Source organism: Diabrotica virgifera, chromosome 6 (genome assembly GCF_917563875.1).
Source record: "Diabrotica virgifera virgifera chromosome 6, PGI_DIABVI_V3a".
NCBI lineage: Eukaryota > Metazoa > Arthropoda > Insecta > Coleoptera > Chrysomelidae > Diabrotica > Diabrotica virgifera.
Genome location: NC_065448.1, coordinates 29,422,345 through 29,439,715, shown reverse-complemented (window position 1 = coordinate 29,439,715; position 17,371 = coordinate 29,422,345). Strand labels below are relative to the sequence as shown.

General features: G+C 31.6%; 1 protein-coding gene across 1 annotated transcript in view; it reads right to left on the bottom strand.

Annotated features, from left to right (window-relative positions):
- Window positions 1-16,282: 16,282 nt before the first annotated feature.
- Window positions 16,283-17,371, bottom strand: part of LOC114335751 (voltage-gated potassium channel subunit beta-2) — a 176,367-nt gene continuing 175,278 nt past the window's right edge. The window contains exon 10 of the mRNA XM_050653927.1: window positions 16,283-17,002. The gene's annotated coding sequence lies outside the window, so the exon portion shown is untranslated. The remainder of the gene's footprint in view (window positions 17,003-17,371) is intronic.

Sequence of the window (17,371 nt, the reverse complement as noted above, 5' to 3'; positions counted from 1 at the left end):
TGATTACTGTTCTAACTTCTATAATTAGTTCCATTATATAAGACTCCAAGAAATAAAGTGTTCTACCCTTTTAAACTCATATTCACCAATATTTAAACTTGTCATATTAGCTGGATTTTTTGTTAAGCATAGTAGGTATTTTGTTTTGTTTTGCTTTATTGCTAAGCCTCTTTTGGATGCTTCCTTACATACCTTCGTAAATTCTTCCTTTAAACTGTTTATGTTTCTGCTAATTAATGCAATGTCGACAGCATACGCCACAAGTTGCGACATCGATATTATAATTGTACCTTTTATTTCTGTAGATCTTACTGTTCCTTCTATAGCGACATTAAATAGTGACGTTGATAGTAGTGATGTTGATTATAGTTACTTTCGAGTATTCGTTACAAATCGTTACTTTTGTATAAAGTAATCATTTACAGTATTCGTTACTTTGATTCGTATTTCCCAGTAGGTAGGTATTCCGATATAACAACGACCTTCACCGATCTTTTAAGGGATGAAAATGATTTGATTACTATGATTCCTTTTGTATTTGAGTACCGGTAATCATATAGAGAATCGTATTTCTCAGTACGTACAAGGTATTTCTCAGTAGGTGCTCAGTTATATCAAATCGTATTTCTCAGTAGGTTCTCAGTTATAGGTATTTTGTATAGGTATAGATATAGATCTAGATAAAAATATAGGGTTCTCGCATTCAATCTTTGTTAATGACATACATTACATATTTTACGTATACCATTATACCTCGACCTCACTCTGTTTCATCTTCTATCTTCTCCTCACCCTCACACTCTTAAAACGCTTCATACCGATAACGATATTCGATAACACTCGTAAAATACCGGGCCCGTCCGTTACTCACTGGGATACGATGGGTAGAAAGTGTACTGGTTGTAGATACAATAGTCGTTACTCGCTCTGATACGATTGGTACGAAGTAATCAGAGTAATCAAAGTAATCAAAGTAGATACAATAGTCGTTACTCTCTCTGATACGATTGGTACGAAGTAATCAGAGTAGTCAAAGTAATCAAAGTAGACACAATAGTCGTTACTTGCTCTGATACGATTGGTACGAAGTAATCCGAGTAATCAATGTAACGATTTGCCTCTCTGTATAGTAATCGTTACTTTCGGTATTCGTAAGTAACGAGTACTTTGTAACGAATAGTTACTTTTTCAACATCACTATTGTGCGTCCCACCTTGACTTTACAGTACAGGTTCTTATGACCAACAGTGATGCCAAATTTTATCAGAAACAGGTTTTAAGCAAACATACTTTTTTCTATAGGATAACTATTGATAACTTAGGAATTAATATTATTGGCATTCTGTGGCTGTCAGGGGTTCTAAAACATTTTTCTTTTCGAAAAATACCTTTGTGAACAAAATAAAAATAATTTTGTATAAAACATTTATATGATAATTTATTCAAGCGCATACATTTGTTAAACCTTAGTAAATACGTAGGTACCTACAGAAATAATTAAAATACATTTAAACTATATATTTTAGCTTCTTTCTATAATCCCGTCTTCCTCACTTTCACTGCCACTGTCGTAGGATATAAACTCATTAAAATGACATTAATTTCATCTTGGAAATCAGTCATTAAGAATAACAATAAACTGTAATTGGGATCCAAATTTTCCAAATAAGCAATGAGTTACTCAATACAATGTTATCAGTAATAATTTTAGGCTTATTTAATATTCTTTGTTATAATTTAATTTAGGTGAACTGACCATCAACAATAATTACACTTTATTTATTGTCAACTGTAGGACCTGGTAGGACAATATAAAACTTTACTTAAACTTGACTGACAATCTATTTTATATTTTTCTTGACATTACTTCAGAACTGTCTATACTGTCAATACATAAATTAACAACCGTAGAACAACATCCACTTTTAATGTTGAATATTCTAACATTCTTAACCAAAAACAGTTATTACGCATATCGATTATAAAATTGCTAATTACTTTTCGAAACACTCACAAACAAACAATGAAAAATATTGTTTTACTTGACTGTAGTGGGTTAGTTTTAATTTAACATTTTTAGGGACCTACATTTTTAGGACCTTGGTAATGTCCGATTAAAAATTCTTTTGAAGAAAATCGGCATCGCCGCGCTAAAAACTCCCATAACGATTGTATTGCCGTATGTTCGTGTACTGTAAAGTCAAGGTGGGACAGACTATAGTTGATAGAGAGTCGCCTTGTCGTACTCCAGTTGCTATTTCTATATTTTTGGTGATCCCGTTATCTGTTATTATTGCTGCCGTCGATCCTTCCATTCTAATTTTTGTAAGCTTTATAAGTTTCATTGGGATATCTAAGTTTTTTATGTCTTCTATTAGGTCGGGTCTTGTTAAGATCTCATTTCTCAATTGACTGTGTGATTATGTGTACTGCATCTATTGTTGACCTTTTCTCTCTAAATCCGTGCTAAATAGTAGTCTCCTATTTTAGTTTAAATGTATTTTGAGAGTCTTTGTCTGATGAATGATGTTAATATTTTGTAGCAGCTGCTTAACAATGAAATGTAATATATTTCTAAATATGGACCGCACCCATTAAAGCAGTGCAATATGGAGCACACTGTATTAAAAAAAAAACAAAAAGTGGTATAGTGGGTAGTACTGTAGACTATAGCGAAGCTTCACACTCATACTACATTTTCTGTATTGTTAAATTTTAAATATTTTTAAAATTTAATAAAGTAATTTTATTATTTATTTCTTATTTTTTATAGATCTTAATAAAATTGAAACAGTTTACATGTTGTGTAACGGACTCTCATCGTCGCGTAAATGAACTCTTCCACCTGTTTACGCCTGTGTTTCGTGTTTCGTGGTGACTTCCGTGACGCTCGCATAAACATTTTATTATAGAGAAAAAGTAATACATACATCAGTATAGCCAATAACGTTAACTGGATCAGTATATTATAATATAATAAAATGAAAAAATAAGGAAATAAGAAAATAAGGTAATGGCCAATATTTTGGGTTCTCACTATTTTAATCCATACTAACAAAATGACAACATGTAAGAGACCCTTGTTTCGCATAATATAAAACATTTCTTAATTTTAAAAGTTTCCAAATGAACCTTACCCATGGACATCATCTTTTCAAAACCTTATCACCCCTCAAAACTTATCTTATAATTATTTGAAACACTATCACAGATTCGAAAGGGTTAAAGTAGAAATATGGAAAAGGAAAGTAGACTTAAGTGCTAAGAGTAATACAGGGTTAGCCATAAATTTGAAAACAGTAGCTTTTCACTTTAGGGACAATTGTACATTTTTAATGCAGTAATTACAATAAGTCGTCATTTACATAAAAATAATAATAAAACAAATAACACACACTGCACAAAGCACAAATAAATTAAAAGAACTGATCGGAGGCTACATTGTCTGTTATGTTTGGAAGCAAAAAACCTCCAAACCAAAATTCGGTTTTTGTTCCAGTATTGGCTGTTTATATTGGAATCAAGGTATGGATAGCTGTTTAACCTCTCAATTGGCTGTTGGTTAACTAAAATCCGTTTATTTAATATTTCGCGCTTACCTACACCATGTACTTTGTTTTTTACGAATTGATTTCTCTCCATATCCTCTACTTATATCTGATATGCGCGATATTATTGCTATATTATTATATCCAAGCTATAGTGTAGCTTATATTATCTAATGTTCTTTAGACTAACTTTAGCTGACTAAAACGTCTTCCTTTAGTTTACTCAGTGATTGCTTGAAGATATGTTTAGAGTACATGTTAATTAACACCGGGGACAGAATGAGTCATTGTCTTACTCCTCTATCTATGGAAATCTTCAACTGGTCATCCACTTTGATGCTGGCAATAAGGTTGTAATTTAAATTATAAATGATTCTCAAGTCTCTTTCATCCAAGCCTGCTTCTTTTAAGATGATTATGAGCACACATCATGTGTTACTCTATCAAATGCCTTTGTGTAGTCGATAAAACAAATATATACGTCACAGTTGAGATATTTGTATCTCTGAATGAGCACTTGTACAGCTAATAGAGCCTCTCTGGTGCCCAAGGCATCGCGGAATTCAGATTGTGTTCCAGACACTTGTTCCTCGCATTTTTTATATTATGTATTCTGCTGTGTATCACTAAAAAAATAAAAACGTTTTAAGTAAGTGGCTCATTAGGCTAATTATTCTGTATGTTTTTACATTTAGGGCCGGTTGTTCGAACGCTAATCAACAATGATCATTATCAAATATTTAATTACTGTCACCAACTGTGAGTGTCAACTTTGTTTGGGTTGCTGAAAACATAATTATTGATTACAATTATGAAATTACTTAATCAATTATGTTTATAATTGTTATGTTAATTGATTAACTAATCTCATAATTATAATCAATTATGTTTTCAGCAACCCAATAAAAGTTGACATTGACAGTTGGTGACAGTAATTAAATATTTGATAGTGATCATTGATGATTAGCGTTCGAACAACCGACCCTTAGGGCCGGTTGTTCGAACGCTAATCAACATTGATCACTATCAAATATTTAATTACTGTCACAACTGTCAATGTCAACTTTGGTTGGGTTGCTGAAAACATAGTTAATTATAATTATGAGATTAGTTAGTCAATTAACATAACAATTATTAACATAATCTCATAATTGTCATCAATAATTATGTTTTCGGCAACCCAAACAAAGTTGACATTGACAGTTGGTGACAGTAATTAAGTATTTGATAGTGATCAATGTTGATTAGCGTTCGAACAACCGGCCCTTTGTTTTTTTGCTATAGTTACGAAGGTCGATTTTAACTGGCTTTGGAGCATTTTCGTAGTTAAATATGTTGGGTTAAATATAGTTGTTATACATTTTATTCCCTGTTCATCCATACGTTTTAGGAAGTCTGCATAAAACTTTCAGGCCCAATAGTTTTACTATACCTATTTAGTTTTTCTAATAGCTGACGTGAATTCTTCTATGGTAATAAGAGGTCCTGTTTGATATTCCATGTCTGACATTCTCTTCACTTCCCAAAAATACTTCTAGATTTTGAGAAAATTGAACATAGAGCATGCATTATAGCTACCAGACTTCTTAGAAAATTTTCAGGTAAGAAATGTTGCTCCCATTGATTCTTCTTCTTTCAGTACTGAATCCTTAATGAACCTTCTGACTCAGTAAGTTTGTTCACAATTCCTCTGAATGATTCTAATGATGTACCCGTCAACTTTCTTAGTTTTTTCAAATAAGAGATTATTTGAAAACTTTAAAACAATACATAGACTCGGCTTACGTAACATATTACAGCGTATACATGTTAGGAATCAGTCCGGAAAGAAGTTTTAAATTCAAAAATAAACAGAAAACAAAGAAAACTTGTTGATAATATCCTGTTATAGTGGGTGCTCCGCTAATGATGGAACAGAAGCCGGTCGTACGACTCGAAGGAAGATAGAGAGATTTCTGGAAGCAGAGACGCAATATAAATAGGAGCAATTAAATTGTAGGGTTAGTCTCATATAGTATTTTTACTACAAAAACGTTATTACGTAGGTCAAAATTTTTGACGTAAGAGAACTGTCAAAACATTAGAATGTGACTTTTCATTATTGCTATGTTTATCATAAACACGGCAATAATGAAAAGTCACATTCTAATGTTTTGACAGTTCTCTTACGTCAAAAATTTTGACCTACGTAATAACGTTTTTGTAGTAAAAATACTATATATACTTTTTAGTGGATACTAAACTACTTCTTGTTAGTGGATACTAAAAAAAAAGAAATACACCACAAGCTTAAGTTGCATTAGTTAACCATTTTAAAATTACTACTTCGCATTAAAAATGTACGACTGTAGCGCAATTCAACTTTACTGTATAATATACCCAACATTCTCAACTTACGCTTAACCCTATATTAAACCGGACAATTTTATAACAAAACTCTTTCTACCATTGCAGATAAATATACTCAGGTTATCTACTTGTGCTCAAGTGATATAAATATTTTATGTTTAGAAATACGATTGCAAAATAATTCATGTTTTGTTATAAAATCACCCAGTTTTAGGAAAATAGTTTTAATCCATTTTAGACTTCGGAAAGAGTGATTCAACAATTACTCTTCTCTTACAAAGTACATAGTAGATACAAGTGATTTAGAGCAGTGTATTGTTTGTAGGTGCCATAAAGATTTACATGGTAAAACTTCCACGTCATGTTTTTTTTGCAGTTATGGTTTCATAAAGATGATTGGTAACTTTCTACTATGTATTTTATGTATACAGGGTTGGGATAAAGTATGGAACTGGATAGAGTGTATCTTTGATGAAACAAAAAAGACTATATATGACAAAAAAAACATAACCAAATTTTTCGTTTCGACTAGTTGGAGTGCTTTTCCACTATTATCGACAATTTTTTAATACAAATATTCCATAGCGATGCATTGGAAAATAGAGTGGCCTGCTGGTTCTTCTTCTTCTTCTTCTTCTTCTTCAACTGCACTGTGCGTTGCGAACGTTGCTGGTTCTCCGGACCTTAATCCGTTAGATTTTTTTCTTTGGGATGGGGTGGCAACCACCCCCATGGTAAAAGCGCTTTTCGGCATCATATAGATTGTGATGGACTCTCCACTACTTCTCAAATTTTCAAGCAAATCGATCCATTCTGTAAAAATTGCGAGGTTTTGTCCTATTTTAAGCTCCATTACTTGGACTACATGTGCAAAAACATCATTTAAAATATTTAAATGACATCCATTTATGATCAGTGTAGATAGTACCTAATCATTTCATTGTATAAACAATACTTTGCTATGTGGAATATGTACGTTTAATACGTAAAGAGAGCAAGATGGCGAGATAGCACTAAGGCGAACTATGTATACGTAGAAAGCGCGTCATGATCGTCCCAATTATGGACGAGATAATTCTCATTATCGTGTGAAGAAAGCGAGACTTTTATAGTAATTTTCAAACGAGGGACGATTTTTTATGTTCTGTGTATAGCTTATAGTTTTGTAAATTCAAAAGAAACAAAATATTTTTCATCCAGCATTAAAAATCTTTTTTAGTGAGAATAGAACGACAAAAAAATGCAAGTGTGCAGTTTGAATTATTAATTATGATCAAAAAAGGAAATTTTACCTAGATTTACTGACGCCTAGATTTGGGATTTCAGATATTGTGTAAATAATATACACAAAAAGGGCCTGACTTATATGTAGGTGTGTAAAAGGATGGATTTAAAATTTTTTTAAACCAGTATCCTCATTTTACTTCCGTCTAGATTTGTCCCTTCAGATATTATGTAAATAATTTTTCTTAGAATAAATATGACAGCTTCTGATTTATGTGATATTAAAAACGTAAAAAAGACATTTAGCGAAAATCGAATTTTTTGTCGATAAAGTAAATATATCACGAAGAAATATAGTACCTACAGATGAGTACTTAATATAACATATGTTACAGGGCTGTAACAGTATGTGTCAATATGGCCCAATTCATTCGTACCCACCTAAAAAGTGCATTGAACATTTAAATTCTTTAAAACTTGGTAAGTAATTTCATGTAATTTTTCATAAACTTATTTCATTGCAACCACAGGTTGATAGCTGTTTACATTACGAGTTCGGCTATAATTTATAGCCTATAAAAGAAGGGAAAAATAAGTATGTTCTAGAAATTTTACCACGTAAATCTCTTTAGTTGCACTTAAAAAATCACTGTAGAATTCAATTTTTAAAACACTCTTTTTATAATAAAATCACGTTAATTTTTATTTAAATAACTTAATTAATTACTAACATATTCGAGTGTTTCTTAAACACTCCCTTGAAAATCACTTTCAAAGTATTTTTATTATTACAAAAACTTCTTAATAATAAAAATCTTATCATTACAAATATTTATTATATTGGTGTTTGACGAAAACGTATACGAAAAGAAATCGTTGTTACAAAATTTAATAGATCACAAATATTCACACAAAGTCAAGTGTTTTAAATGCCTTATTAGAAAGAAAGTTGCCTTCATACATTTGGGATTTTCCAACACTTAAATAGCATTTCAATGCCTTCACACTTCAAATTCGATCTAGACTAGACTATCTAATTTAAAATAGGGTTAATTATATTCATATAAAGTATACAGGGTGGGCCAATGATATTTGACAGTATTTATTAGATTTTAAGGAAATGAGGAAACATGTCGATAGTGGTACTTTTTAAATTTTAACCGTGGCTCTGAAGATGGCTTTATAAGCCGAGAGCGGTCAGAGGAACTAAATATTTTACATTCTTAAAATACTTTTATTTTCAATTTATTCAAATATAGTTTTGTATTAGTTGACCCTCGTCAGCGTCAGCTTGATATACAGGGCAAGCGTTTAGGTATGGACACATAAAGAAAGGTATATACAGAGAGAGTCTGTAATTTGGAATAAATTCAATATCTCAAATACTCATCGTTTTTTTGAAAAATTCTCAGACCCGTCGATTAGTATTTCAAATTGTCCTTTTTGACATACAATAATAATGTATACAGGGTGTCCCAATTTAGAGATATGACGTCATCGTTGATTTTCTTAAATGGCAACACTATCATTTTGATAGCTATTTTGATAGTGTGTGTTAAGTTATACACAACTGCAAAATATCAAATTTTTATTCTCTACTATTTACAAGATAATAGAAAATAACAAAGTTGTGTCTGTAATTTGGAATAAATTCAATAATTAAAATACTAATTATTTTTTTTGAGAAATGCTCAGACCCGTCGATTAGTATTTCAAATGTCACTTTTGACATACAATAATAATGTATACAGGGTGTCCCAATTTAAAGATATGACGTCATCGTTGATTTTCTTAAATGACAACACTGTCATTTTGATAGCTATTTTGATAGGGTGTGTAAAGTTATACACAACTGCAAAATTTCAAATTTTTGTTCCCTACCATTTACAAGATAATATAAAATAACAAAGTTGTGAAAAACAAGTAATCAAATAATAATTGAAATTAATTATTTCAATTAAAAAAATACTCATAATGTTGCCCTCAATTATTGTCAAATTGTCAATGGGCAACGTTATGAGCATTTGCTTAATTGAAATAATTAAATTCAATTATTAGGTATTTGATTACTTGTTTTTCATAACTTTGTTATTTTTTATTATCTTGTAAATGGTAGGAAATAAAAATTTGAAATTTTGCATTTGTGTATAACTTTACACACCCTATCAAAATAGCTATCAAAATGACAGTGTTGCCATTTAAAAAAATCAACGATGACGTCATATCTCTAAATTGGGACACCCTGTATACATTATTATTGTATGTCAAAAATTGACATACAATACAATTTGAAATACTAATCGACGGGTCTGAGCATTTTTCAAAAAAACAATTAGTATTTTAATTATTGAATTTATTCCAAATTACAGACATAACTTTGTTATTTTCTATTATCTTGTAAATGGTAGAGAATAAAAATTTGATATTTTGTAGTTGTGTATAACTATACACACCCTATCAAAATAGCTATCAAAGTGATAGTGTTGCCCTTTAAGAAAATCAACGATGACGTCATATCTCTAAATTGGGACACCCTGTATAAATTATTACTGTATGTCAAAAAGGGCAATTTGAAATACTAATCGACGGGTCTGATTATTTTTCAAAAAAACAATTAGTATTTAAGATATTGAATTTATTCCAAATTACAGACTCTCTCTGTATATCTTATGATATAATAACAAAATTTTGATTATGTAGGTCTATTAGATCGTCTAGAGATTTACAATTTTATATTTTCTACGTTGCCAAATATACAGTTTCTGAGACAAATGGATAATATGTGTACTTTTAAATTAAATATTTATGTAGAATTATATCAAGAAATTAGTAAAAAGATTTTTATTACAACCGTTGATATTAACAAAAGGAGAAAATAAAATGGGTCACTTAGTATTTATTTAAGTTTAAATGGTCTCATTTCGTTAAATCAAGTAGGTTTTATTGTCGGCAGGTACATGGTGATTTACTGTCAGTAAAAATGAAAATAAGACTAAAATACTTCACCTGTACCTACATTTAACAGAGCGTCAAAAAATTGAAATTTTAATACCAAAAGGATGTGGTACAAGTACTTACCTAATAATACCAAAAAATTATGAAATTTGAGTATGTTTTACTTGCGACATTATTTGTTGGACACGAACACAAGAAGAGCTATACACGAAGACAGAACGTCTATAATACGTGGGACTATATCTAAAATTATTTAAAAATTTGAGGAAAGTGGACATTTACGAGACCTACCAGAAAGTGAGAGGAAACATTTTTTTTGTCGATGGTTGTACAGGTGGTCCAATTTAAAAATATGCATATTTTCCGTGTATCTCAGAAACCGTACATTTGGCAACGTCGAAGATATAAAATTTTAAATGGATGGTCAATCTAATATACACAACCAACATTTTGTTACTAAATCATACGGGGTGCCACAAATATCTTTGTTTCCATACATTACGCGCGCACTGTATATTGAAAGATAAACTACAATGCATAAAGGATATTACTTACAAAATAGATTAAGCCATCAGTTTATAGAGTCCCCATTCTTTTCTATATGTAGATTCGTTTTATTTCTAATAGACATTTAATACACATACGACATTAAAGAAAATTTAAAATTCCGTCATATGACCAACACTGCCATGGCAATATAAATGTAGTATAAAATGGCATACTACCAGTATAGTGGTAGTATTGGATGTTTTTAAAACTTCGAGCTTGTCAAGTTTCTTCAAACTGTCCTTAAAAATATGTTTTAGAATGTCCGAAAAAATAAGGTTAGGCAATCATCGGTAAAAGTCATGGTAACTACTCCGCAAAACTTAATACTTCTTGATAACATTGATAACAAGGTTAGATGTCGTAGTTATTTCAGTGTCGTAACACAATCAGTTTTTAAAAACAATTTATATTTATACGATATAAATGCATAATTGATTTTCAGGTTGACAGTTTCTTACTTTGTGGTATAAATAAATAAAAGTATTTTCAATAAAACTTCTTACTAGAAACAGAATTTAAAGATCTAAAGAATAGACACCAAAAACTTACATAGGTCAAACTGGTAAGACCTTTGACAAATGTCTAGCAGAACACAAAATGGCTTTCAATAATAGAAAAAAATATTCTACGTGCGCACTTCACCTTATAGATCATAATCATTTTTTAGCGACGAATTTGAAATTCTTTATATTCAAAATAAAGTCTTTAGGTTATCCTTATTAGAATCTATGGAAATTAATAAATTAAAAAAATACAGATAATTCTGAATGACCAACTTGAGATAAACAGCTCTCCCCTCCTCAACTTATTCAGTTAAGAGACTATAAAGTGTAGACGCAGGATAAAAACTAAAACTAATCACTTGGGAAAGGCACTCTGCCGAAAGAGCTGTAGTGACATTAATTTGTAATAAATTTTCTGGAAGGAGGGATTGAAAACAAAAGTTTTCAATGTTTTATTGTTAGAGAATAGAAATTTTTTATATCAATTAAAAATGAATACATCAGTCCCTAGTTTACAAAAATTATGGATATAGAAATGTTTAACAAAATTTAGGATCATTTTAGTCACAGTACTAGCTACCTGAGACTACAAACAAATAATGACTTTGAAAACCACTGCAAAAATTCTGGAGATACAAAAAATTATCTTGAGGCCGATTCTCTGTATATAGCGAAGATGAAACCACCTAAAAAATCACCGCTTTTCACTTCGCTCTATGTCGCAACATATTGATTACACTCTTCTTCTAATCACGTATGAATATTCAACAGAAACGATTTTTAAAAAGTACAAGTGAAACGAATAGAAAATATATTCACAGTATAAATTAAATAGCATGGCGAGAGAATACATTCCTCTCGTATTCTGCATATTTCACCGTCTCCTTTCGAAGGTTAGCGATCAAACTGGCAATTATTGTAGCTTTGATAGATACTGTAACGAAAGAGCACTCTTGGCCGACCCCCGTATAAAGGTACACAACAAGAGAATTACGTAATCGAATCTTCGCGGCGTCGGCGATAGTTCTTGAACGTACCTCACGTAGGCGTGCTGACAGACAATGGATCGAGTGGTATAGAGATGGGAGATATATCGAGATGGGCGCGGATATTTCTGAAATGTTCCATAATAACTGTATCGCATATATAAATACGGGCAGATTTGTAAATAGAGTTAGTTTAAGCTAGATATTTGTAAATAAAACTTGTATAAATAAATAATAAAGTCGTAAATAAATACGAAATCGCTCGTTTTATTACAATACATACATCTCAGGCATGCATTCTTTTTTCTGTTTCAGAGTCCATTGTTAACTTTCACAGCCATATAGCAAGACAGAAAAAACGTAACATGTGATCATTCGGATTCTGAGCTCATGACTAAGATCTGATCTTGTAAAAAATGTTTTCATGTTTATGAGTGTTTTCCTCGTTTGTTCGATTTTTGATGGGATATCTTTTTGTGGGTTACAGTGGCTCCCTATATCTGCTCCCAAATATTTTATGGCAGTTACCTGCTCTATTATTTGTCTATTGCCATACAAATTTACGTTTATTGGTGTCTTTGAAAATACAAAAATTTTCTTTTTGGAAACATTTGTTTTTAAACTGAACATTTCGCTACGATGAACTACCATTCTGTAGTGTGAATTTATACCATTGTGTAGTTCTTGTGCGTTGCTTGCTATTATGGACGGTGACGGTTGTCATCAGCCTTGTCTATGCTGGTTCCGTTAATCTTGATTCCACCATCCCTATCGTATACCGTTCTTAATACTTGTTTCCTCGAACATGGAGCCTTCATGGAGTTTTATTTTTGTCGCTTGAGATAGTAGATAGATAGAGTAAAAGAGGCAGGAGAACTGTTAAGAGCGAATTCAAATAGCCGCATGAGAAAAATTGGGATAAGTACACACTAAGATTGGAGTGGAAGGACAGTATAGAAGAGAATGCGAGGAAGGAAGGATCGAAAAATTACCAAGTCTTCGCAATGGAGAGGGACTAGTTTCGAACAAACTAGGGAAGAGCAAGTCTCAACTGATGATGACGATTATGTCATCCAAGACATAAGGCAAATCGAAATAGGAAACTATTTTCTATAATTTTATATATTTCTATTACCGTAAATTTCTAAGGTCACATATTAAGAAATATTAAATGGAATATGATCCCATTTTTGCTTTAATAAGTTCGAAATATCATTACAATACGTACAAGATAATTTAACTATGCTACCACTTCAAAAGGTTAATAATTATTTGTGAAAAAAATTTTTTTCTGTCTTTTTCGTTGCTATATTTCAGCTATATTCTTTTAAAACAATTTTGTAAAGACAAAGACCTTTGCAATTTTTACTACAATATAGAGTTAATTGCAAATTGAAATAATAATAATCATTATTGCAAAATTAGGAAAATTATTATTCTATTTGTTTATTAGCCTAAAAATAATTGTAAAGTTGGGAGAAACTTCATAGACTCTCCTATTAACGGATTTCAATGATTAATTTTATTTGAAAGCTTGAATGACCTTTTATATGCAAAAAATTTCAAGTACTTAAAACTTTTTTTATTGGCTCTGTATGCTTTTAAAAATTAGCAACCTTTCTTCAAAAATTTAGATTGTAAAATTGTTTTGCAAAAACTAATTAATCGATCATGCCAAAATTTTGTATAGTGTTTTTTAAATTAATAAAAATTCTGGGTAAATTTTGAACGGTAATTTTTGAATTCACCCACGAATTCTGGGTGAATTTTTGAAAAAATTCTGGGTAAATTTCCGCTAAATTTTTTTCTGGGTATTGAATTATAATTATTGCTTAAATTTGCAATTCATTTTATCTTGCAGCAAATCGAATTGTAAAGCTTTTTTGTCCTCAAAAAGTTTTTCTAAAACGCACAGCTCTATACAGGGTGAGGCAAATAAAGGGCCTATTAGAAATATCTCGAGAACTAAAGGCAACAGAATCATGAAAATAGGAATAAAGGGGTTTTGAAGGATGATCTATTAAATGAAAATATTTTCATCTCTTTGCAACTTCCGGTTATACTGGAAGTTGCTTATAACTTCGTTTTTTTAAATGGGACACCCTGTATATTTTTACATTTTTGGATTCTCTTTGATGTCTTTTTTCTTAAAATATGAGGATTTGTAATATTATGCAGGGTATTTTAAAAGATATTTACGTTTTTTTATTAATTTCGTAGCAAAATTAACACCCTGTAGAATTGTAGTAGTTTGACATCTAAAACTCTACTTACGTTCAAATGATTTTTAATAAACTCTACTATTGTTAAGAATCATTAGTATAGCTAAATTTTTAATTTTAGTATACAGGGTTGGTCGACACTCGGAATGAGTATTTTCTGAGTTTTCTTAAATGGAACACCCTGTATTTTAGTATTGTAATGAAATGATATTTTATGGTACTTTTTTATTTCTTAAGCATTCCCTATACCTAACTGCTTTAGTGTGTGCTTAATTGTTAATCGCACCAACAATCTTAACTACGTAGATATTTTGATAGCTAAACCATTATTGGTAATTTTAAAGACCAGTCTGGATTAATATGTATTTATTTCTGAAAAATTATTTGGGATTGAGTATTTTCACGGCCAACCTAATAAAATTTTACGTATATTTTTTTTCAATTAATATTTAGTTTGAATCACCAATAACTCACAAATTAAAGCAGTTAGGTATAGGGAATGCTTAAGAAATAAAAAAGTACTATAAAATATCATTTCACTACAATACAAAAATACAGGGTGTTCTATTTAAGAAAACTCAGAAAATACTCATTCCGAGTTTCGACCAACCCTGTATACTAAAATTAAAAATTTAGCTATAGTAATGATTCTTAACAATAGTAGAGTATATTAAAAATCATTTGAGCGTAAGTAGAGTTTTAGATGTCAAACTACTACAATTCTACAAGGTGTGAATATTGCTACGAAATTATTAAAAAAACGTAATTATCTTTTAAAATAACTTGTATAATATTACAAAAGCTCATATTTTAAGAAAGAAGACATCGAAGAGAATCCATAAATGTAAAAATATACAGGGTGTCCCATTTAAAAAAACGAAGTTATAAGCAACTTCCGGTATAACCGGAAGTTGCAAAGAGATAAAAATATTTTCATTTAATAGATCATCCTTCAAAACCCCTTTATTTCAATTTTCATGATTCTGTTGCCTTTAGTTCTCAAGATATGTCTAATAGGCCAGTTATCTGCCTCACCCTATATAGTAACAACAATAAAAAAAAATTACAAATTATTTTTTTTCACAAATTGTTTAATAAAAACTTTAGCCCCGCTTTTACAGTGTCCGGATAGTGAACTTATTATTTCTTATAATATTTCGAAGCGATTAAAAATAAGGGTGTTTTAGAACCGATACCACCTGCTCCACTAATATCAGACACCAAGATAACTACGAATCTAAGCTTTGCAGTTTTAGGTTCTGGAAAATTAAAGATATTCCTATAGGAGTTTTAAAAAAATACTTTTGACAAACCAAAAACATTTTTTATAAAATTTTAATAACGAGAAGGTAGTTAATATACATACAGAATAAGCGAAATAAAAACGGAACATATGCAGTTAATACAGTGTATCAGAACTACGTTTGAAATAGTAGACCAATATAAAAGTTTAACACACATAAGTCATAGAAACTCAACTATCTGTCTCGTTTTAGGTTAAGGCTACGGCCAGACAAGCGACAATTTACAGCGCCATAAGAGCAGTAAAATGAAGCGCGAAAATGGGTCCCGCGGTGAGTGTAGTGGACGGCCAGACTGAGCTGTAAAATATCGCGAAGCAATATCGAACAGGTCCATCTTCGGCGTCGTGTTGCAAACAAATGGACCTGGGTCCAAATTTGTATCACATGTAGCCACAACCACGACCAAAACACTGTATTTACATCTTGCGACACGCTGTAATTTACATCCCCGTCTGGCCATGCTTTTTACTGCAGTTACTGCCGCTTCATTTTATTGCTGTTACAGCGCCGTAAGAGCAGTAAAATGAAGCGGCAGTAAAAAGCATGACCAGATGGGGATGTAAATTACGGCGTGTTGCGAGATGTAAATACAGTGTTTCGGTCGTTGTTGTGGTTAGATGAGCTATAAAATTTGGACCCAGATCCTTCTTACCAGGACCCATTTTCGAGCTTCATTTTACTGCTATTATGGCGCCGTAAATTGTCGCTTGTCTGGCCATAGCCTTAGCCTAAAAGGAGACAGGTAGTTGAGTTGCTATGATTTATGTTTGTCAAACTTTTATATTGGTCGACTATTTCAAACGTAGTTCCGATACACTGTATTAACTGCGTATGTTCCGTTTTTATTTGGCTTATTCTGTAGAAGAAAATTTAATAAAGACTTAGTTAAGCCCATTCTAATTTCGTTTGAAGAAACCAATCCAAGTCTTTTAAAACCTTAAAATCGACAAATTTCTCTTCCTACTCGTGACGCAACAAGCAACCTCAAACGTTTAAGTAACGCTGCGGTCAAAGTGTTAAAGTGACTTTAAACTTTTGTATTAAATGAGCACCTCTTCCACGAAATTTGTTTGTTTTCATACCGGCACTGGACTAGAAGCTGTCTTTTTCTCCTTCTTCTTGCTGACGAACGTTTCGGTGGTACATTTCGGGCCCTCGTCAGGACTGTACGACCATCTAACCTTTTCCTTAACGGGTTTTTCGTCGGGCGTTTTACTTTTACGAGTTTTGACAAACTCGGTAGCCTTTTGTCACTGAATCTCGCAGAAGGGGAGTTTTTGGCTGTCCTTAGTGTCCGTGTCCGCGTTGCTTAGTTCGTCGCCTTTCGGGCTGCCCGCTGTGCTGGTGCCTCCCTGGTTGCCACTGGAAAAATAACACACTGTAGAATGCAAGTTGTAGCAGTGATTTGGAAGCAAAGAACCTGCGTGAAAAAGAGTACCCCCCTTTAAGATAGGCAAAATGCCCTCATTTTCAGATATTTTAATTTTTTTTACGTTCTATGCGATAAAAGATAAGACTCAGCGCAAGTTTAGCTAGCTACCCCCACCTCTCCCCCTATTAACATATTTTTCATGTTTATTTTTTTTTGGTGGGTTGAAATCTATTTAAAAATTTCAAAAAATTCACACGGATAGTTAAGGTTTTTACAAAACTTGTCTATTTTTTCATCTTCTTCTTCAGGTGCCATCTCCACTACGGAGGTTGGCAATCATCATTTTAATTTTTGAGGCA